General features: G+C 39.9%; 1 long non-coding RNA gene across 1 annotated transcript; it reads right to left on the reverse strand.

Annotated features, from left to right (window-relative positions):
• Window positions 1–1,953: 1,953 nt before the first annotated feature.
• On the reverse strand, window positions 1,954–20,821 carry LOC140705495 (uncharacterized). The gene is made up of 4 exons (XR_012084889.2): window positions 20,757–20,821; window positions 10,648–10,762; window positions 8,102–8,156; window positions 1,954–5,894 (listed from the first exon to the last, which is right to left on the reverse strand). It is a non-coding gene; the product is annotated as an uncharacterized LOC140705495 (long non-coding RNA).
• Window positions 20,822–22,656: the final 1,835 nt, after the last annotated feature.

Here is a 22,656-nt window from a genome sequence, read left to right on the forward strand (position 1 = left end):
CGCCCTGTACGATGACTTGTTGAGGGAGGCCAACAGCGGTAAAATTTCTTTGTTGGCCCACCTCGACATCTTGGCGGGCTTTGATACCGTCGGCCATGGTATCCTTCTGGGGAGGCTCTCTGAGATGGGTATCGGTGGCTTGGCTCTGGCCTGGTTCCGTTCCTTCCTTGGAGGACCGCCCCCAGAGAGTGCAGCTTAGGGAGAGTATTTCGGCCCTGTGAAATCTCAATTGTGGGGTTCCACAGGGGTCGATCATCTCCCCAATGCTGTTTAACATCTATATGAGGCCGCTGGGTGGAGTCATCAGGGGGTGTGAAGCATTGTGTCATCAATATGCTGATGACACGCAGCTCTATATTTCCTTTTCACCAACTGCAGGTGATGCCATCCTGTCCCTCCAGCGCTGCCTGGGGGCCGTACAGCAATGGATGCAGGAGAACGGGCTGAGGCTGAACCTAGACAAGACGGAAGTTCTGAGGGTGGGTGGCCCTGTGGATGGTGGCTTGGGAAACTCCCTCATGTTTGGGGGGATGGCCCTAGCTGCGAAGAGTGGGGTCCACAGCGTGGGGTACACCTGGACCCGATGCTCACCATGGAATCGCAGGTGGCGTTGGTAGTCTGCACCACCTTTTTCCACCTTTGGCAGATTGCCCGGCTGCGACCTTACCTAGACACGGGGCCGCTCACTACGTTAGTACATGCGCTCGTAATTTCTAGATTAGACTACTGTAACACGCTCTACGTGGGGCTTCCTTTGAAGCTGATGTGGAAACTTCAAGTGGTGCAGAATGCGGCAGCCAGACTCCTTACTGGAGTGAGAAAATACCAACATATCTCTCCTACTCTGGCCATGCTGCACTGGCTGCCCATCCGTTTCCGCATTGACTTCAAAGTGTTGATGCTTACATATAAAGCCCTAAACGGTTTAGGACCTCGATACTTGGCGGAACGCTTACTCCCAACTAGTTCTACCCATGTCACCCGCGTGAGCCAGGAGGTGAGGCTGAGGAGTCTGATGCTGAGGGAGGCCCGGAAAGAAAGAACTAGAAACCGGGCTTTCTCAGCGGTGGCTCCTCGTCTCTGGAATAACCTACCTCCGGAGATTCACGCTGCACCCTCGGTGGGTACTTTTAAGAACCAACTAAAAACGTGGATGTATAGGCAGGCCTTCCTTCCAGTTAATTCCTGTCCTCTTTCCTTTTTTAATATTTTTCTCTTTATTTGATTTATTTTGTATTTTTCCCATCTTGCTGAATCATTTAATTAATTAATTGTTATAAATTTTTCTTGAACTTGTTATCCTTTATGTTGTAAGCCGCCTAGAGTGGTTGAAATGACTAGATAGGTGGGGTATAAATAAATAAATAAATAAATAAATAAATAAATAAATAAATAAATAAACAAACAAACAAACAAACAAACAAACAAACAAACAAACAAACAAACTTGACCTTTTTCACTGGAGACAGAAGTAGTACAAGACTGCTATCTTTTAAAGTGCAGCTGGTTATTATTATAGTCCCCAGTTAATGCTTCAAGGAGAGTCCAAAAATGCATATCAACAAATCAGTTAAAGCATTATCAAAATCATTTATCAGGAGATGGTCTTTTGTGGAGCTAATGGCTTCTAATTGTTTGCTGGAAGGGACCCTATAGATTCCAGCCCCTGTCTATGAGGCATGGTGGGGAATTGAACTCCCAACCTCTTGCTCAACAGCCAAACTACTGAGCTATCCAGTAATTAATCGCCCTTAAATTAGTGACAGACCTTCCCTGTATCATTTTGGAGATACACAGACCTAATCTTGCTTGGTCCTTGCTGATGTATTTGTGTGTTTCTGGTTCTCCATGAAAATCCATGCCTGCAAATGGGTAAATACAGATGACAAGACTAGGTCATAGACCGACTGCAGCAAAATTAAAGGAAGGATTTCTGCAGAACTCAGTGCTCTGTTTTATTTTTAGATTTCGCTCCACTTCCTTCCCCCTCCACCAGTTTCCAGAAGAAAGTTCTGATCTCAACAGTGAGCAGAGCAGGTTCCTCAAGCAGGCACAGGGAAGGGAGTGTGTTAAAGAATTTAAAAGGGCAATGGTATAGCCCTCCTTAGTTCCTTCCTAAAAGAGCAAAGCATGTAGCTTGCTCTTTTCTCTACTCGCTGTCCTTTTTATCTTCTCCTGCCCTTCATCTTCCCTGAATCTGAAATTAGTGGTGCTATGGCCACTTCATTATTTTAATCAATGATTTTGCAATCAGAAAGTCAAGGAAGGTTCATTTATACAGTAAAGAGCATACTCTCTCTTACACCACCCTATTAATGCTGTGTATGGGGCAGTACATAAGTACCTGAATGAGAGAGAGAGAGAGTGTGTGAGTCGTGTAATCCTGATAGGTTGTGCCAGGGGCTGTGCCATCAAGGCCAGTCCATTTCCGAGCATGGGGCTATTGTTCAAAAGTCTGCAGGTCAAGCTGAAAGTTCAGTGCTGTAGACGATTCACCTTCTCAACCAGGAAGCAGGCAGAAGTAAGATTGTCTGTCAATTCAACTTTCAGGGAATTCCAGAAAGTCTGGACAAGCAGAATCAGAATCAGATATGAATCAGGTTGGACAGTTGTATTCCAGATTCAGCTAACTGAGAGTTTATAGTTCTTCTCAGCATGCCTCCTCCAGGCACCCAGCTTTTCCAGGAGCTTTTTGGATCCTGAGACCATCTTTGTTTCTACTCCAACAAAAGAGCTCTTTTTGTTGCTTTAGGCAAATAGTAGCCTGCATATTTACAAAGCTCCCCTGGTCTTCCCTGTTCTCTCTGACTGGTATGGCCTATGCCTTCTCTCTGAGCTTCTGAGGCTTCCGAAGATGACTCAGCTGGGTGAAGCATGACAGTTTTCTCCTCTCTTTGTTGTTGTTGTTTAGTGGTTAAGTTGTGTCCAACTCTTCCCTTCTCTTTATCTACTGCTTTGATATGTAAATGTTGGATTTGGCATAAAGGATCAGGGGGAGGGGTGCCTCTCTAGTCCTTTAATACCTTTGGATCACCTTTGAAATGCAGAAATACCCTTGCTTCAGTTTGTATTTACACATTTGGCTAAATATAGTACACATTCCTAGCCTGCAGGTATTATGAGAACTTAAGAAGGGCCATGCTGGATCCAGCCAAAATCTCCTTCCTTCCTTCCTTCCTTCCTTCCTTCCTTCCTTCCTTCCTTCCTTCCTTCCTTCCTTCCTTCCTTCCTTCCTCAATGATTCAAGGAACAATTGGATAAGAGGGTCCCTGAAAACTGGGCTCTGAGGATATTCCTCTGGACCCAGCCTTCACCTTGGGATGCTTAAGTCTTGGCAGGAGCAAAGAGTGCCTTTGCATATCTGAAGATCATATTGCAGCATTACTTGTTTCTGAGAATATTGATCTGGTCCAGTTAATGTGTGTCTCCTCATGTTCTGATTACTGCAATATGTCCTACATAGGACTGCATATGAAGAGTTTTCAAATCACAGATACAGATATATTATTTTCAATAGGGGCTTTATAATGGGAGTAAATGTCTCCCTTATTGAAACCATGAGCACCTTGAATACGAGGGAGAGCCATTCCCACTATTTTATGGTAAACACCCCCACTCAGTCCTTGAATGACCAGGATTTAAAAACATTGTATTAGTTTCCATGGGAATGGCATGTTCTGGTGTGGGTTCAATTCAAAGTGGGGTTTTTTTATCCCTCTGAATAGAGTAGGATAAGGAGAGTGGAAGGATTGCCTGATGCCATGCAGAACTGCATATATACTGAGATCATTTTCAAAGGCCTTCTTGTATGTCCCAATAACTCAGGAGAGGGGTTTTCTTGGGAACAGGAAGAAGACTTTTTTCAATTGTTGTGCTCTGGAAGAGGAACTCTTTTCCAATGAAAGCCCTTCTCATGTTTTCATTGACCATTTTTCAGAAGCTGATGAAGACCTTCTTTTTTTACAAAGGACTTCAGCAGGTAATTTTGCTCACAGTTTTACATTATTCTCTGTTTCTATACATTTTAAATATTTTATTGCTGCTTTTTCTATTACCTCTCCCTGGCTTCAGTTTTGTCCTTTGTCTTGTCCTCCTAAAGGAGTGCTTTTAATTTGTGAAATACATATGTGTCATAAGAGGGTTACAACTACAATCTGCCTGTTAGAAAATAGGTTCCAGTTGCTGCCTGGGTGTGGCTGCTTGGGATCTTTCTGCTTTATCTCTGTTTACTTTTAACTGATTCTTCATAAAGCAAAATAACTTTTCAACCTCATCTTATCTGAATATTGTCATTAAGCTGCCTAGAGTGGTCCGGTGGTCCAGATAGGCGGGGTACAAATAAAATCAAATCAAATAAATAAATAAATAAATTTCTGTGCTGCTAGAGTGAAACTGTTGGAAACTTTTTGGGGGCAAAAGAATTTCCACACAGCTATTTCATTGTTTACACATCTGTCTATTACCATCAGATGGAGCTTTCCAACTCTCAATATAGAAGTTCGGAAATTTGGTAAGTGAAACAGGAACAGAGGACAGAGGGAGATAAGGCAATGCGGTGCAATAGTTGGTTGGTGTCAGATAGGTTATGAAGACCTGGAACACTAGCTCAAAGTTACAGAATCTGCAAAAGCAGGGGTTCTAGAGTTTCTTGCTGCTGCTGCTGCTTTGGAGATAGTGATTTGCTTTTCTTGCACAGATGTAACATAATAAAGGGAGCCTGGTCTTTGCAAATCAGTGACAGATACCCAGCCTGGAACTTTTGTCCAACAATTATTTGTGCCATTTCCATTGTTCTTACTTTAAACTACAGATAGGAGTAACAGGGTTGTGGCCCATATGCAGCTTCAGGGCCCCACAGATCCTCCCAATACCTCCACCAAATAAACATACTTTGTAAAAATGGTCAACCACATCCCAGAAGAATGGTGGTTCACATCCCACAAATGATTAGCCATTTTAAAATCTTTCCTCAGGGCATATTTAAGCCCCTAAAAAGAGATGATTGTAGCTTACTGAGGCAAATGAAAATGGTACTCACTCCCTATGTAACTGTCCACTTCTAACAAAAAAAGCAATAACACATACACCAGCAACACACCCTCAAATGTATCAAGAATAATTTCCATTTCTGATTGCTTTAAGATAGCACACAATTTTTGTAAATATTTTTTTCTATTTTCAATTTTAAGAATCGTTTCAATGTTTGCGTTTTTAAAATGTTACTTTATTACATTATAGCAGTAAAATACCTCTGTTGCTATTCAAATGAAATGAATAGCATAAAAGAGATGAAAGTCCTCTGTTTCCTATTCCTCCTCCTCCTTCATCTTCCCCTCATACCAGCAAAAAATAGACAAATATAAAATTAGTGGAATATTACAATATTCTCAAGACAGAATGGTAGGTGTCCACGCAATGGCCATGTAAATCTCTCTCCCTCCCTCCCTCGCTCCCTCTCAGGGATCCATGCAATCACAAGCTTTGGCTTTTCTTAATTCCAGAATACAACAGCCCTATAAAATGCAATATATTTCAGAAAAACAAAGCTCCACAGGTCTCTAATTTTTAATATTGTTGTATGGGACCTTTAATGTGGAAACAAGAAATAGCCATGTTGGAAACCAAACTGGAGATCATCTCTGGGGGATATGCAATTTACTTTCCTTTAAACAATGAAAAACAGCTTAGTTAAACTCTCCATGCTTCATGTAACAAGAAACCAAACACTGAAAGTGGAAAGCCAAACAATTGGTTTGCTCATGAGAACTTTTCAAATGACACTTACCACACTGAGAAATGTGGTTACTTAACCCTTGACATTATACAGATATACAGACACTGAGCACTTTCTTGAATGCAGATTTCAAATGTCGAAATTTGGGATATGTTCAAGGCTAAAACATCAGAGAAGAATATATCATTTAGAACAGAAACAAAATACAAAGTACCTTTGACCCTTACACAAATCGGGATCTGGATCTGCCATTTGTCACAAGGATTAGAATTTAGAAAAGTTACTTTTTTGGACTACAGCCTTCTGGCCATGCTGACTGGGGGATTCTGAAGTGGTTGTCCATTTTTATAAGCACTGAAGGAAAAGTATCAGATTGTAGGGTGACAGAATATCAGAGAAAGCTTGCAAATGACTACAACTTGACTTGGGACGTTTTGCCATGTATTTTCAAGCAAGTGACCTTTAGTGACTTTTGAAATTGCAGCTTTTCACTAGTGGCAGTTTAAAATGTAAGCAGACTTAACCAGTAAGTTTTCTTTCAGATGTACTCCTCTATTCTGTAGTTCTACCAAACTGTTTATATCTACAGGATCATATACCACAAATGGAGAAACTGAATTAAGGAGATTATACATTTTGAATAGTTCCTTGTATTATTTTGGCTTAACATGAGAAGAGAAGAGGAGGAAGAGGAACTGGAGGAGCCACAGACTAGCTGCTCCTGGGAATATGAAGCAGAAGACCAAGACTACCTCCCACATTTATTAAAATGGGGTTACATTCAGAGAACTTTCCTGGTCAAGTCTTGTCTCTAAAGTCTTCAGACAGGATGTCGTTGATGGAGTTCTGTCAGAGCTTGGAACATTCTGTAAAATCTTTTTATATGTTAGCAGTTGAAATCTTGTTGCTTAGTGTAGAGACTGGGCCCACTGAATCATTGGAATTTACAGAGGAGTTGACTTATTAAATCCTCACTGATTCAATAGGCATACTTTAGTAGTTACTAAATACATTAAGCAACAGGTTTTCAGGCACTGTGTCAGTTCTTCTTCAATGTTTTCCTCGGTTGACAAGCAGTCAGAATAAACTTCCTAGACATTCTTAGAGAATTCAGAATATTATCCCTTTCCAGCGAATGTTACTTTGCAACTGCAGGAGGATGCAAAATGCAGTGTAACCATGAATTACACACAGTATGCCATAATTTGTTTGTGACCAATCTGATAAAAGATTTCCTCTGGATCACAGTGTGGGAATATGGTTACTTAAAGAAACATCAATGAATTTAGCAACCTAACCAGAAGCCACAAAGGAACTCCAAGTACTTATTCCACAGTGGTCCCTTCTGGAATGCTCTGAATACCATCGCTTAATGATCTGAATGGAGCATCTTGACCTAATTATTTGCTATCTGATAACATTTTGCCACAAAAATGTTTGCTTGAATGTATCTTATCAAAGGAATGTTTGTGCCTTGGATTAGTCACTGCTTGGTTAAAGATTTGTGTAATCAGCTTAATTGTTTTTTTTTTAAAAATACAAATACCTATTACCACTTAATTTGTATAATAGATATTGACTATGCAATGAAAAATTAGCACAGACTGTTAAAAGTGTAAGGTCAAGCAAATGGTGAAGTATCTATAGGTTAGTGTGCGTCTCTGCTTTTCTTCTGAGCTGCTATTATGCAGCCCAGACCTTTTGGGTTTGTGGAACAGAAAAAGGTCACAAGTGAAATGAGATGAATATTCCCAACTCATCCCTGGGCAGACATGTATACAGCAACACACTGTCTCTACTAATTCATCACTCTCAGGTTTGAGAGGTGGCAGAGGGTTCATAGAAAGAGACTGGATTGATGGAGCCCAAGAGGTGGGCTGTCCCTGGGGTGGGAATCAAAAGCCACTAAAAGAGCAGTAGGATAAAACCTTTTTTTCCCCCTCCTATCCTTTCATTCCTGCTTAGCAGTGAAACAATGATGATGCTATTTTGACTCATTCAATCTACATTGTGATGGTTAAAATTGCTCATTTCAAACATATTAAACATATTAAAACTGTCATGATATATCTTTCTAGCTTAACCGAGTGGGGATGGGGAGTTCGTATTACATTAATACATTTACTGTGATTCCTTAATGTATGTATTTATGATGATATTGTTCTGGATCTTGCAGTCGAATGCCAGTCCTCTTGCCAGCATGATTTGGCAAAGGATTTAGTACAAATGTCAAAATGGGCTTGAAAAAGAAAGCATACAAGACCTATTGTCTGTTTGTTGCTGGCAGTGAACCTGCCTTCGAGAGATGTACAAGCAGATATTCATGCTTCTCCTTTATTTAAAAATGGTATTAGTATTATCTCTTACTTTTAGATCCTTCCTTTCTTCCTGGGACTTCAGGGCTTGGCTCTCCTTGACAGTCCTATGAGACAGATTGGGTTGAGAAGGAGTTTAAGTGGCCCGAGATCATCCACTGATTTTGGCTCACTTGGAACTAATTGTTGCAAAATCCTACCTTATCAAAAAAAAAAAAGTTTACACTGTTTTTTCACACAATCCCTCAATTGGCTTAATCTGAGCTGCTTTAAAAAATAACTATATTTTGCCATATTTTTTTTAAAAAAGCTCTAAAAAGGCCATATAATCCTTTATATTTTCCTAGAACAATCCCAAACAATAAGGATGCTCCTCAGCTTTTCTACTGAAAGGAATACAGAGAGCTGTATGTCTAATTGTGCTTGGAAGCATATATGAATGGTAGATGAAGGATTCAACAAAAGGGTCTGAATGTTCATAAATGTGAACATTCAGACCCTTTTGTCGAATCCTTCATCTACCACTTGTGCTTGTTCACATTTATGAACATTCCCCATAGTATTTGTAACTCTGCGGTTTTATTGTACCTGCATAGCAATTGTGAGCTAACTATATAGTGGTATTTGACCATCTAAGATCCTAAAATCAATAAGCAATTAAACCCAGAGGAAAATCACTCTAATAAATTATTGTCTATGGGTTTATGCGATTCATTTTGAAAATGCAGACCATGTTTGTATGAGTAGCATGCCTGTCACAAGATTAGAGGCTGTGCATGGGCATGCAAAGAGATGATGGTGTTTAATAAGAATGCACAAATCTATTAAAAAATGTGTAAGTTTGATTTGTAGGATTAATGGATACCCAGCAAAATTAAAAATGCAGAGGAAAACAGTAACTAAATGGGTGGCCAAGAAAGTGGCAAATAGTATAGTGATAAACGTATTAATACTTTTCACATGATAAATAGAGTTCAGAGTTTATTTACATAACAGTGTTCTGGGTGCGTGCAGCGAAGCTGATGGTAGCAGGTTTGGTTACCAAAGCACTTGTTGAAATAGCAACGAGTTAAATTATGGAATTTGCTTTCACAAAATGTGGTGGTAGTGCCAGCTAAAATATCTCGATGCCTTCAAAGGAGACATATTCATGAACAATAAGGCCTAGTCCCAAAAGCTATAAGTTACCTCCAAGATCAGAAGCCACGAGTGTCCAAATACCACTTTGCCCCCCAGCCCCGGAATAAGGACGGGAGACAACAATATGGATTTAAATATGGGCCACACTTTATTTAATTAATCCCATCAATTCAACCAATTATTCAACTATTATAAAAAGAGAGGGGACCTGCTGTAGTGCGGAAACAGGAAAAGCCAGGGGTATCGAAATACCCCCTGAAACGCCATTGGGTGAGTCCCCAGCTCCAGGTCCCCACTGTCTTACCAACAGCAAGAACCTCCAGACATCTTTAATTGATGACTGTTGGTCCAGAAGTGGCCCAGCGCCTCTTCCCCGCACCAGCCCTGTAAACGCATGATCTGCAGAGCCAAGAGGTTAGATGCGCTGTTGGCAAACTTAAATTACAAACGGGACACACTGAGACAACCTGTTTTTCTGCACTACCCGCCCGTGTGAACAAATAAACCACCAAAATACCAACAACCCTTTCTCCAGTGTGGCATAGGTGAAAAATCCCCCCAGCCAAAAGCCAATTAGGCTGAAGGTCAAAAATTCCTATCTGGCCCCTAAAAAGGTGACCAGCTAAGTCACACTAGAATTAGAGAGGGTGGGTGGGGGCCCGAACAGGAAAAGAGGGCAAAGGGGAGTGCTTTCTTAAATAAGCACGCTCCCCCTCACGTGGCTTCCAACAATCTCGCGCCATTCAGGGACGTTGGGGCAAAGCACAGCCATGCCGTTCCAGGGCGCGAATGCCCGTCCAGCAGCTGGACACTTTGGAGAAGCAAGAGTCTGAGAGGGCTTTTGCCCTTCCATCCAACCAGTGAGCTTTCAAGGTTATCTGACTGGTATGAGTGAAAGGTGTACACATTTAGTTTGCCCAGGGTTTAGGACTGGATAGGCTTTTGGTATAATCCAGCCATTTCCAATGAGGGCCATATGGCACCCTGAGGGGCTCTGGCAGATTTGAAGAGGGCCACTGATTCATCTGTTCATGTTGTAGCCTTGTTTACACACAACCAAATACCACCCTTGCTTGACAGGAGGCCCCGAAACCTGGGAAGAGCTCCTAAGAGCACCAGGGCAAAAAAAGAAAAGAAAAGAAAAGAAAAGAGATTGAGAACGGCTGGTCTAATCTAGCAAGGTCTGTCCTTAGTTGTGTACTCATGTATCTGATAAATATCAAAATAAGTGAGACTAGATACAGATTTATGAATATTTATGTGTGTGCATTTCTACTATATATGGCATTCTATCATTTTTAGCTCAATTTATCCTTCCAGCTTTTTGAGTCAGTACAATTTAGATGTGGCAAATAAAAGCTGAGAATGTTGTCTAAACATATGTCAGTGAATGTATGATTGACATATAATGTATCAATATTATGCAGTATATTTTTAGGTTCAAATTACTCAACTTACTCTGAACCTGAATAAAGGGCATACAGATTGGTGCCATCTACTGTCTGTTCCTCAGGAGACATTCCAACTCACTCCATCCCCAGATCCATTGCATTAACTGAGTTCTTCCGGATCTCTGTTTGAAAAACAAAACAAAACAATTTCATAAATTGGGGGGGGGGGAGAGAGAAAAACAACAGCTATGACCTGAGGGGCTATGTTCTAATAGTGTGACCTGTCCAGTCAAAGGTGACACAATCATACTTCCACAATCGCATATAGACTCTGTCCTAACAGAGTAATAATATTTCAGGGACATTTAATAAAGTAAATGAGACAACAAATAAAAAGAATGTGCTGAAATGCATAAAAGCTATCAGAGTCTGATGCAAGTCTTTCTTTTTGCCCCACACCTCCATAAAATGGCTGACAGATTAACTTGAAGGGGACAAGTGGTATATACTGCATAATGACTGTAGTCTGAATCATCCCTAACGCCTCAGTAGTTGGAGCCTTCAGGGCATTTATTTGGGGTCCATTTGTCACTTGATTTCTCCTTTGGCACCATTAGCTCAGTCTACTCTATTACTTTTCCTCTTTCGTTGATTCAAATTGCTGACTATCTATGAATGCCAAATGCAGTATGAAAGAGGCATTGTGGCTTTGTTTCACTTGGGTGTGACCAACAAACTACCTGCTCTGCCCTGAAGTCATCACGGAATTACAGATAAAACCTTAATTTGCCCTGTTTTTGCAAACAATATTTGTCCAAGGCCCTAGTTCAACCCAAAGGATAATGATTATTATAAGGGATGTACATTGGATTTGGACAAATCCCAAATTCAAAACAGTATTGGCTTGCTTGATAGGTTCAGAATAAAGTAGGATGACTTGATTTGGTTCTGGAGAAATCAAATGTACAAATTGATTCAGATCATAGCTTAAGTCAAATTGAATGGGAGCTCAAACCACTTCAGCCAACTTGTACATGTGCACATGGGAGGGCTGTGCTCAAAGGGAAAATCAATCTGCTGCATGACATTGGTGCTTGCTTTGAATATCTACTGGCCACAATCCTGTTAGTTGCACCTAGCTGTGTAGTTTCACTGGTGTAACTTTCGGAAGCAAATTGCCATAAGCTAAGTCAGTATAGGCATTTCCTATCACACACTAGTTGTGATAGGAAATGATTATGATGAATTCTTAACTTGTGGCATTTTGCCACTGAAAGTTACACTGATGAAAATATGCAATAGGATTTCAGCCATCGTTTCTTCCAAAAAGGAATACATTTCAAAATTTTTAGAAATGTAGTCATATTAGCCTATTGTAACAAAAACTGAAACAAAAAATGCACCTCTTTAAAAACAATGAGGTTTATTTATCGGGTGAGTTTCAGGATGGCAGCTCACTTCATGGGATGTATAGGATCTTGCATCAATTGGCAGGTCATTGTTCATATTTGTGGGTGAGAGGATGTAACCAATGGGGAAAGGGAAATGAAATATGGAAAGTTCATACACTGATTATTATTATCTGAGTTGTCATTAACAAAGTTTTTATTGTTTAGATGGTTTCAAAGTTCAAATCCCACTCTCCAAAAGGCTACAAGATTTGAACAGATTTGAACTCAAATATGGCAGTCCTAAGGGAAAGTGTGTATTTATGAGAGAGAAGAGGGTGTGCATATATAGCCAAGTTCTCAGCTTGGCTTTAGTTCTTAACTGAAATAAACTGCTTTGTTCCTTCTAATTTAGATTGATCTGATAGGACTTCATAATCATTTGTGTATTTATTTCACCCTATGTTTGATTCTGTTTATTTTACAAATTCTCCTACATAGATATTAAAGCACTGCAAACAAATACCCTCCCCCTGGCCACAAAAGAATTGCAATTAAAAAGCAAAGAAGCATAGCTTTGTAGCAAAACTAAGAAATATCAACTAGCGGCCTTTTAAAAAAAAGGCTGGAGGGATAATCAGATGTAAACAAAAGAAAATAATGCTCACTCTTTTTGCAGCACGAATATGAAGGGAATCACATATTAAGTTCTGTATATATTCCAGTTGTAGCTGTGTTCTACCACAAAACAGGAATAATTCAATTTTGTGGCAATATGGATGCACCGTATTTATTTTGAACTTTCACTTTAAGATAAGGAGGATCAAATCCTGATTTTTAAGAATTTGAAATTGCCTTTTTTGATCCTTTTCACTGGAAAATGCTTCTTTCACCACAGAGGCTGAAATGGATTTCTCAAGGCAAGCATTCTTGGTTTACCCTATAATATTACATGGCTTCCAACAGAGGACTGTGGTAAGAATTTGGCACAATAGAACTTCTAGCATGTTTTACGGTATATAGAAGAATTAGTATTTTCTGCTTCCATCTTCTTCCACTCAGCTTTGTCCAGACTGGTATTTGTCTTGCTTTGAGGTCTAGGTCTCACAAGGGTCATGCCAATATCCTCCCTGCTCTATATTTTTCTCATGTAGACTACAGCTTTTGCCATCATTCCTGGTTCATATTGGTATTGCATGGAGTAATCAAATATTCTTGTACTTTTTGCACTTTCAATGGGTGTGTCTTCATTTCACAGTGTATGATGCCCCCAGTAACTTCTTGTCTATCTTTCCTACTTGCCCCTCATTAGTAATAATACATATGTTAATTTTTAATTGAAAAAAAATTAGCACTAGACTTTAAAGAACACAGTGGCTTAGCACCATAATATTTCATATTACTAGTAATCAATTACGTTTCATAGTATTCTGCCCTAAAATTGGTTTCTGTATGGAGTATATGTTACACGCCAGGACAATCAAATGTTGTGGCACACTTATTTCTTTTAATACAGCCCATAGCTTTTCATTATCCACACAGTCAAAGATTTTGCTGTAATCTATAAAGCGCACATGGATTTTCTTCTGAAATTTTTGTTATATCACAGTTTCTTGTTATGTGCTGTCAAGTTGCATTTGAGTTATAGCAACTTTAATTGGGTTTTCAATGTATGTAAGATATTTAAGGAGTGGTTTTAGGTAAGGGTAAAGGTTCCCCTTGACATTTAGTCCAGTCGTGTCCAACTCTAGGGCACAGTGCTCATCATTGTTTTCAAGCCATAGAGCCAGCGTTTGTCCGATGACAGTTTCCATGGTCACATGGCCAGTGTGACTAGACACAGAACACCATTACCTTCCCAGCGAGGTGGTACTGATTTATCTACTCACATTTTTACATGCTTTCGAATAGCTAGATTGGCAGGAGCTGGGACAAGCGACGGGAGCTCACTCCGTCGTGTGGATGCGATCTTACGACTGCTGGTCTTCTGATCTTGCAGCACAGAGGCTTCTGCAGTTTAACCCACAGTGCCACCACGTTCCTTGTGGTTTTACTTGCCCCCAATGAATTTCTATAGCTGAGGAGGGATTCAAACCCAGGTTCCCTGAGGATTCTTGCCTTATGCTTCAGTAGCCAACATATATCTGCAAAATAATCTCTAGTGCCCTTTCCTTTTCTAAATCCAGCTTGAGCATCCAACATTTCTCATTCCATATATGGTGAAAGTTTCAGTTACAAAATATTGAGCCTCACTTTGCTTGCACAGGAAATTAGTACAATGATCTTATAGTTACTGCAACTTTGACATGTTTTTTTTCTTCTGGATTGGAAAGAGCAACTTTCACCTTCTGAAATTACAGTTTCTGCACCAAGATATTCTTCTCTTTTGAGGGAACCTGTCTGTGCACTTCTTCAGTATTTTGTTTTCAGTATATTGTTGCTTTTGGTACTGGAGGAAATATATCCATTATTATGATCAGTAGCCATAAAAAGCTTTCTTCTCTTTTATGAATTTGTCTTGTCCCCTTAGAAGGCCAACCAAACTGGTGGCTGTTTCAGCACCTTGTGGTAACAAATTACACGGTGTAACTATGTGTGAAGTATTTTCTTTTATCTGCCCTGAACCGTGAAGTATTCAGCTTTAACATTAGATCATGTGGGCAATGGTGAATTGAAGTTTTTGTTTTTTCCAAGTCCAATTTTCATTCTTCTCCTATATCAATTTGCAAACATCTGTGGTTTTTTTTTATTTCTCTCAAGGGAATGCATTCTTACTCCTCTGCCCCATATACAATTTAGCTGAGTGGGGGGGGGGACTTTTTGGTGCATTTTTCAAGTGTAAGCGTTGTTAGCCATTGATGTTAAAAATATTCATGTGGCTTTGTGAGAATTGTATTGTATTGCGTTGTGTTGCATTGTACTGAAATGTAGCCCAGCTCTTGCAAATGCATGGATTTCCAAGGCAGATTGAACTTTGTGTCATAATAGTCTCAGGACTTCCATTATAGTTACTTTGAGAATGTCAGTTGCATCAAATGCCTTTTCTGTTCCTTGTTAGTCTTTCAGTGTTCCTAATGCGAGAGCTGGCCAAAGATACTTCGATCCCTGAAACAAACAAACAAACAAACAAACAAACAAACAAACAAACAAACAAACAAAATACAAACAGTACTTCTGTAAATTAGTTTTAAGTCCTATTTGTGCATTCCAAAAGAAAAGAAAAGAAAAAAGAAAGAAGGAGGTTAGTTAGCAATATGAGCAGGAAAAGAAGTCTAACTCTTCTCCCTGAATATCACTGTCTTCACTGGAGAACATGAAGGAACCCTCCACAAAGAATATGAGGACTGTGAACATATTTGGACACTCCCTGGAAAATGACAGCACCCTGTCAGCAGATCTTTTCACTCCAGAAGTACTACCATTGGATTGCTTCTGCAGAAGACTGTCTGCATCATGCAAGAATTTGTATGAAACAGTAAATATTTGTCTGTACATGAACCCTTTCCACACAACTGAAGCATCTTTTTCAGGCTGTCCCTGTCTCCTGAAATCTTTCCCTTCTTCACATTTTCTAATTAACCATGTCTTAAATATCTGTCTAGTTCTTATGTTAATTTGTAGAAGAATACAACAGAACCAGCCAGTATGGTATGTATCTTCAAAGACAATTCCTAATGGTAGAAGCAGGCCCTGAAGTCCAGGAGCACCAACACAGTATTTGTGTTAGCAGGACGAACTTTCTGGAGGCAGCCTACAAGATGAGTCTGGAAGAAGAGGCGTGGTTTGTGTCCTTACAGAATAACCCATAAATCACTTGCTATTTTCTAGAAATGGATTATTGTCTTCCCTGGAGAGTACATGAGTGGCTTATATACTGGAGCAAGTCACAAAAACTAATAGTAAAGATTTCACCAGGAAGATCTCCATTCATACAATGAAATTAATGGGGGCTTTCTAATGTCCCATGCCCAGACCTGCAGCTGCCTCCTTTGGTTTTCCTTGATCTAAAGAAATCTCAGTGTTCCAAAGAATTCCCAGAGCAATGGAACAGTGAAATTTCCCCTTGTGGCTGGCTCTAGTGTTGCACAACCGAAATGGAAGGTCTACTGACAGACATAGCAGTTGGTGGGAAGAGATCTCTTGGTGTTGATAGAGCAGTTCCCTTGCTTTGCACATATTCGGAACAAAGATATTTCCTGCCCCATATAGTTAGTCAATATTTTATAAAATCAATCTGTATTTTAAAAACAAATAACTCTGCTCAAAAAAGGACAGAGTTTTATACCCACTCCCACCCTCTACAAATTTTGCCTCGTATCTTCTTCAAAGTAGTTTCAGCTTGTCATATCACCTCCTCCATTATTTTGCCTCACTTTCTGTCTAGTTACAGGAATTATTTTTATAAAGGTGCACAGAAACACAAGTACTGTACACTTCAACCAAAAGGGTAAGGCAGAAATAGGAATGGTAGTGTCACTGCAGAAACTATGGGAGCAAAGCAAGCTGCTCTGAGCTGTCCTGGACGGATGCTTCGGCTGCTCATATCCTCCCATAAGCACTGTGGTTTGTGAATTTCCTTCAGCCTAATCTGATAGTCAAAGCCTGTCAGAGAAACTAGGCCTAAAGACTCACAAAATGTAGGCCTGTCAAGTCTCATTTCTGTATTATTCTAAAAAGCCGGACTTTAGGTAGCCAGGGCGAAATGAAGAACTATTTATTTCACCCTCTTGTTTGTATTAGTACAATATAAAATTCCGAAAATCATGTAGCAGTTTCAGGTTAATTTGTTGTTATATTTGCCAGCTTATTTCATTGCATTATTAAAACATTTAGTACCGTATGTGTCATTAATATTCCAAAATGTAATTAGCATATTTAATCAAAAACAATTAGGAGCAAGCACTGCTTCCCTTTTTAAGCAATAAAATATTTATGGATGGAATAAACAAAATGAAAGCCAAAAAGCACTTTGAGGTGTTGATTTTGTGGAGGGGAAAAATGAAAGATGGAAGGAAGCACATGAGAAAGGAGATAACTTCTAGTGCATAACTGCCTCTGGTGGATTTCTTCCATGGTTTGCCTCCCAGGAGTTTCAATCATTGTGTGTCAATTCCAAAGAAATAAAATTTCATTGCAGTTCCTCAATACCATAATAATACTACAATAAAAGAAGACACATGAACTAAACAAAGTTGGGTAAATCCCACCTTGAATTAGCTTTGTCTGGTGAGCTCTTTCTTGTGTGCTATAAACATTGTGAATGCTGATGAGAATTTGAAAATCTTGGTGCTAGAAACCTGACCAGAGAGACAATAAAATTAAAAGGTAATTGATCTTATCAGAATACTGCTATGCCAACCTACTTCCAGCAGCTCAGATGAGGGCTGCAAAAACACCTTCTTAATTTTCACCCCATTTTTTTATTGTCACCTTGTGTCAAACTGCTTTACGGGTATCAGGAGCAGTGAGCGTATATGATCCTAAACAACTCCATTATAGGCCCTAAATAACTCCCCAAGAACTTGTTTTATTTCACATGTCCCCGCTTGTAGATTAGTAATAAAATATGGTACACAACTCCCAACACCAGCCCTCCGTTTGTACTCAGTTATACAGATACATTATGTACAGCAAGGGTATGTGTGTTTAGAATATGTAGTTGTGCATTTACAGTGTGGGGTTGGTGAAACTCTGGTATCCATTTTGCAGTTCTTAAAAAAATGCAGAGAAAGAAATCACTTCAGTTAATTTCAAAGTACTCATTAAAACAGTATATAATATAAACTTTGGAAGTTGCATAATTTATATAGCTGATACCTAAATGTTGTTTTAGGGCAATGTGCACTACTGTTCCAATATACAGTCTCCATTTATCAATATATCCAGCAATATTCTTTCTCCCTACAGCTTTCATATCCTAGACCATACTCTCTTCAAGAATACAGAGTGAAAATCAATGGTTAGACCCTCGCCGCTGATGCAGCCATTGTTGCCCACTCTGCCAAAGACCTCCAACAACTCATGAATTGTTTTAGCAAGGCCTGCCAAGACTTTGGACTAACTATCAGCCTGAAGAAAACACAAGTCATGGGCCAGGGCATGGACTCACCTCCCTCTATTACCATCTCCGTGCAAGAATTGGAGGTTGTCCATGAATTTGTGTACCTTGGCTCTCTTTCCCTAGATGTCGAGCTGGATAGACACATTGGCAAAGCAGCTACCATGTTCTCAAGACTCACAAAAAGAGTATGGCTCAATAAGAAGCTGACAGCACATACCAAGATCCAGGTCTATAGAGCCTGTGTCCTGAGCACACTCCTGTACTGCAGTGAGTCCTGGACCCTTCATGCACGGCAGGAGAGAAAGCTCAACACGTTCCATATGCGTTGCCTCTGATTCATTTTTGGGTATCACCTGGACAAAGTTCCAAATAGAGTAGTCCTAGAACGAGCTGGAATTTTTAGCATGTATACACTACTGAAACAGCGACGCCTACGTTGGCTCCAGCATGCTGTGAGAATGACTGATGGTCGGATTCCAAAGGATCTCCTGTATGGAGAACTAGTGCAGGGAAATCGCCCCAGAGGGAGACCAGGGCTGCGATACAAGGACATTTGCAAGTGGGATCTGAAGGCCTTTAGAATGGACCTCAACAGATGGGAAACCCTGACATCTGAGTGTTCAGCCTGGAGCCAGGCGTTGCATCACGGCCTCTCCCAATTTGAAGAGACCCTCGCCCAGCATGCTGAGGCAAAGAGGCAGTCACAAAAGCAGCAAAATCAGGGAGCTAGACAGGGTACAGATTGTATTTGTCCTAAGTGTGGAAGGGATTGTCACTCTCGAATTGGCCTTCTCAGCCACACTAGACTGTTCCAAGTCCTCCATGCAGAGCACGATACCATAGTCTTTCGAGACTGAAGGATGCGTATGATGATGATGATGTGTTCAGCGTTTCCCAGCTCTTCCTCCTCCGACAGGCACCCATTCAGAGGCAGCAGCCAAGAAGCTGGGGCACTGCCTCAGAGTGGGCACCCACCAGAGGAGGCAGGCTGGGAAGTGCTGAAACATGTTGGGCTGAAAATAGAACTGGTATGAACTGGCAGTCCATGTCCATCTCTAGTATAGATGCACTCAGTCAATGAGACTTCTATACATGGTGACTTACGAAGGTTCCATTGATTCAATTGTGTCTTCTTTTGGGACTAATAATTGGGTTTAGACCACAGATTAAGCTGAATAAAAATTTATAAATAAGAGGATTATGAATTTATTAAGAGGAAGACACAATGCTACATAACCAAGACTAACCAGTGAATGACAATGAGGGGATCTGGTCCAGACCTCTGAAAAGCAAAGATGCCTGTAACTCATCTTCTGTCTGTATTAGTAAACCAGCTTCAACTCTGCCACTTTGATTGCTGGAGCACTCAAGACACAGAGTAGTTTGTTGGAAGTGTTGTGACTTCTATGGCTATCCTATTTGTAAGATGTACAGGATTAGGTCTTTTAAACATACAGAGCTCAGAGAGCACAAATCCTAAACCAGCAGAGGAAAGCTGAATCATATCTTGCCATCTCCTGCATTCATATATTTTTTTAACCTCAATTTCTTCCTGCCATGAATATAAAGAGATTCGTGAATTGTGGCATGTCACTCAAAAAAAAAAAAAATCTAACCATTTGTGGAAGAAGAGATCATTTCCCAGCACAGAGAGGAGTACATTGTACCTAGTTGCCATACAATTGTTAAAGCAGGGAAAAAAGAAAACAACCACAGTTCAGTACGATGGAGATGGTTGAATACACAGGGATTCCACGTGAAACTTTAAAGAGTTGCACGCTCAAGAGTGCTCTGGTTTTCTGATGCCTAAATTCCTCCTGACCATCAAGAAAGCCCACAGGAAATAACAAACTATCAGAAATTAAAATTGAAGTAAACATTCTGATTGAAACTTCCTTATCGGATCAAGAATAGCCAAGGATGCATTTTTACACATAAGGAAATCAGTAAGCAATATTTTTTCATGTCACATCTTAAAATCGAATGAAATAAAAACTGCAGATCTGCTGCCAAGCCTAGAAAATGACTAGGGACCTGTGCCACTTACTTCTGTAGGCTTCTCTTTCTGAAGGGGTACAATCCATGCACTGGTGGCCAAATGGAAATTTGGCCTTGGCCCAGCCAAAATTTTCCACTCTTGCCCTAGAAGAACACTTAAAATAGGACCAAGGAAACTGACTTACACTAATCTAAGAACTGAACCTAGGAATTTCCTTCTGAAGTCTAAGCACTGCTATCTCTTTCTCAGTCATTTTCTCTAAAATTATTACTACTTTCTCCTGTTGCATAAATTAGACTGGTTTCTTTCACAAGGACCAAAATCTGACATGTGATACCAATTGCCCTCAAATGCATGGATGAAGAAATATACAGAACAGGAAAACTTCTGAAAGGCAGAGAACATTTGTTCGTCTCTAAGGAAAACAAAGTCAAACCAAACAAGCAAATAATATAGACATAACTCTCTTGGGGAAAATCTCAGCGCAAGTCCATATGTTTTAACAAATTAAGAGGTAAATAATTTGCCAGCGTTATAGTTCAGCTGCATGAACGGACCTCTGGAAATGAGATATATCTGTTGCTTTAATGGTTATTTCCTGTACCAAGAAGAAAAGAAAAAAGGAGGGGAACCCCCCCCACACACACACAACTCATACTGTAATGGCAATTTAGGGCTTTATTTTGATGAATGCTACTGTGAATGATTATTAACTCTTCAGGACTCACTGAGAAAGTCATGGTCATTTGAAGCTGAGTCTCCCTGCTTTCTGCCCTACTCACTAGGAAGCAACTGAAGGAGACTGATAAAATTCGGTTTTTCAGTGAGAGAATGTCATTAGGGACACCTCTGTGAATAAAAAGAGAAAAATGCAAAGGTTACCACATGTATTCTTGCAGCACAATATATAGTAACACATATGAAACTTTAATTTCTTGGGAGGGGGGAAATGGAGTGTGGTGTCCAAATGGTTAAATTTTGCTCAGTAATTCTTCATTTTTGTTAGTCATGAATATATCCAACCATACAGAGGCCATCAAAATCTTGCCACTAGAGACTATAAAGTCTACTTACATAGGGTTCCTGGGATTTTTCATGTTCTTATGGAAAATATCTCTGAAATCCCTGAGCTGAACATTTTGATCTCATTTGTGGATGTGAGCGATACTGAGAAAGGGTAGAGGAGTGAAGAGAACACTTTTCTTGCATAATTTCATTTGTCAGGAGAATCTTGACGCTGACATTGGAAGAGTGATTTAATTGATTTTAATCATACACCTGAGATTGGGAAATTGAGCCCTCCATCCTGAAAAATAATTCTAGGCCTCCCTGAGAATGTCTAATTTGTAGCTAATAGTTTCTTTTCTCCCTCCCCTTGAAGTTTTGTTATGAAGTTTAGAAATACAGATGAAAGGCTGACACAAAGAAATATTTACTACAGCCTCCAGATTAGCAAATCTCTCACACAGCTTGCACACACACATACATAATAAAGACAGAGGAGTGTTTTGGACAGTAAAAACATTAACAATTCATGTTTGGCACAAAGAAAAGAGATCACAATATGTTGTTGGTATTTTTACCATTGGCAATTATTAATAATAATTAGTATCCAGAGAAGGGTGATCAGCCCTACCATTAGGCAAATTGGGCAACAAATGACACATTATACTGAACTGGGGGAAAAAATCTTATGGTTCATATGGCTTTGGAAAAAGCCAGGATGTTTGGAGATGCTGAGACAGTTTGTTGAGGGTATTTCATGGCCCACAAAAGACCTCCAATATAGGCCTGGAATAACAAATACTGATGATGATGAAGATGATGATGATGATGATGATGATGATGATGATGATGATGATATTATTATTGTTGTTGTTGTTGTTGTCATTGTTATTGGTGTTGTTATTGTTGTTGTTAATGTTAATGTTAATGTTAATTTTATTGTTATTAAACACCAGGCACAGTCAAAATTATAAAAATATTGATTGGTATTATATAACAGAAACAAATTTTAACCAAAAACCTAAGTATCTATTAAATATTGACACAGTATATATGCTGTTCCAAATATTGCCATTTTTTGGACCTCCAATGGTGTGATTTCTTAGATTTGCAACTGGTTGTAGTACTGTGTGAAATTTCTGGATATTGTTTCAAAAGCCCAAATGACTATGGGGACCACTAAAGTGTATTTCTTCCAGAGGCAAGATGTTTCGATTGCCAGGTCTCTGTACTTTGCTAATGTGTGCTGGATTAGGGAGAAAGCCATAGAGTTCCAGAAAAACATCTACTTCTGGCTGCACCAACGGGGAGATCTCTTTGCCACACGGAGCCTCTTTGCCTCACCCTCCAGAGTAGCGTGAGACAGCTGGCTATTGTGAGTGCTTTGCACTGGGTGGGGGGCGGGGGCGAGTTTGCATTTAAAGAAAGCTCCACCACCATTTCGATTCTCTTTCAAGGCTCTCAGTTTGGAAGGACGCACGTTGCTCGGCACTCGGTTTTGTGGCGCTCTTGTAGCACACTTCAAATTGCCTTCATGGGCTTTGGATCCGGGGCTGTGACCACACCCCTGTGGTTTGGTTTGACTGTGCCTGTACAGTCAATCATTCATTGTTATATTTTATT

The sequence above is a fragment of the Pogona vitticeps genome, chromosome 3 (assembly GCF_051106095.1).
Source record: "Pogona vitticeps strain Pit_001003342236 chromosome 3, PviZW2.1, whole genome shotgun sequence".
Taxonomy (NCBI): domain Eukaryota; kingdom Metazoa; phylum Chordata; class Lepidosauria; order Squamata; family Agamidae; genus Pogona; species Pogona vitticeps.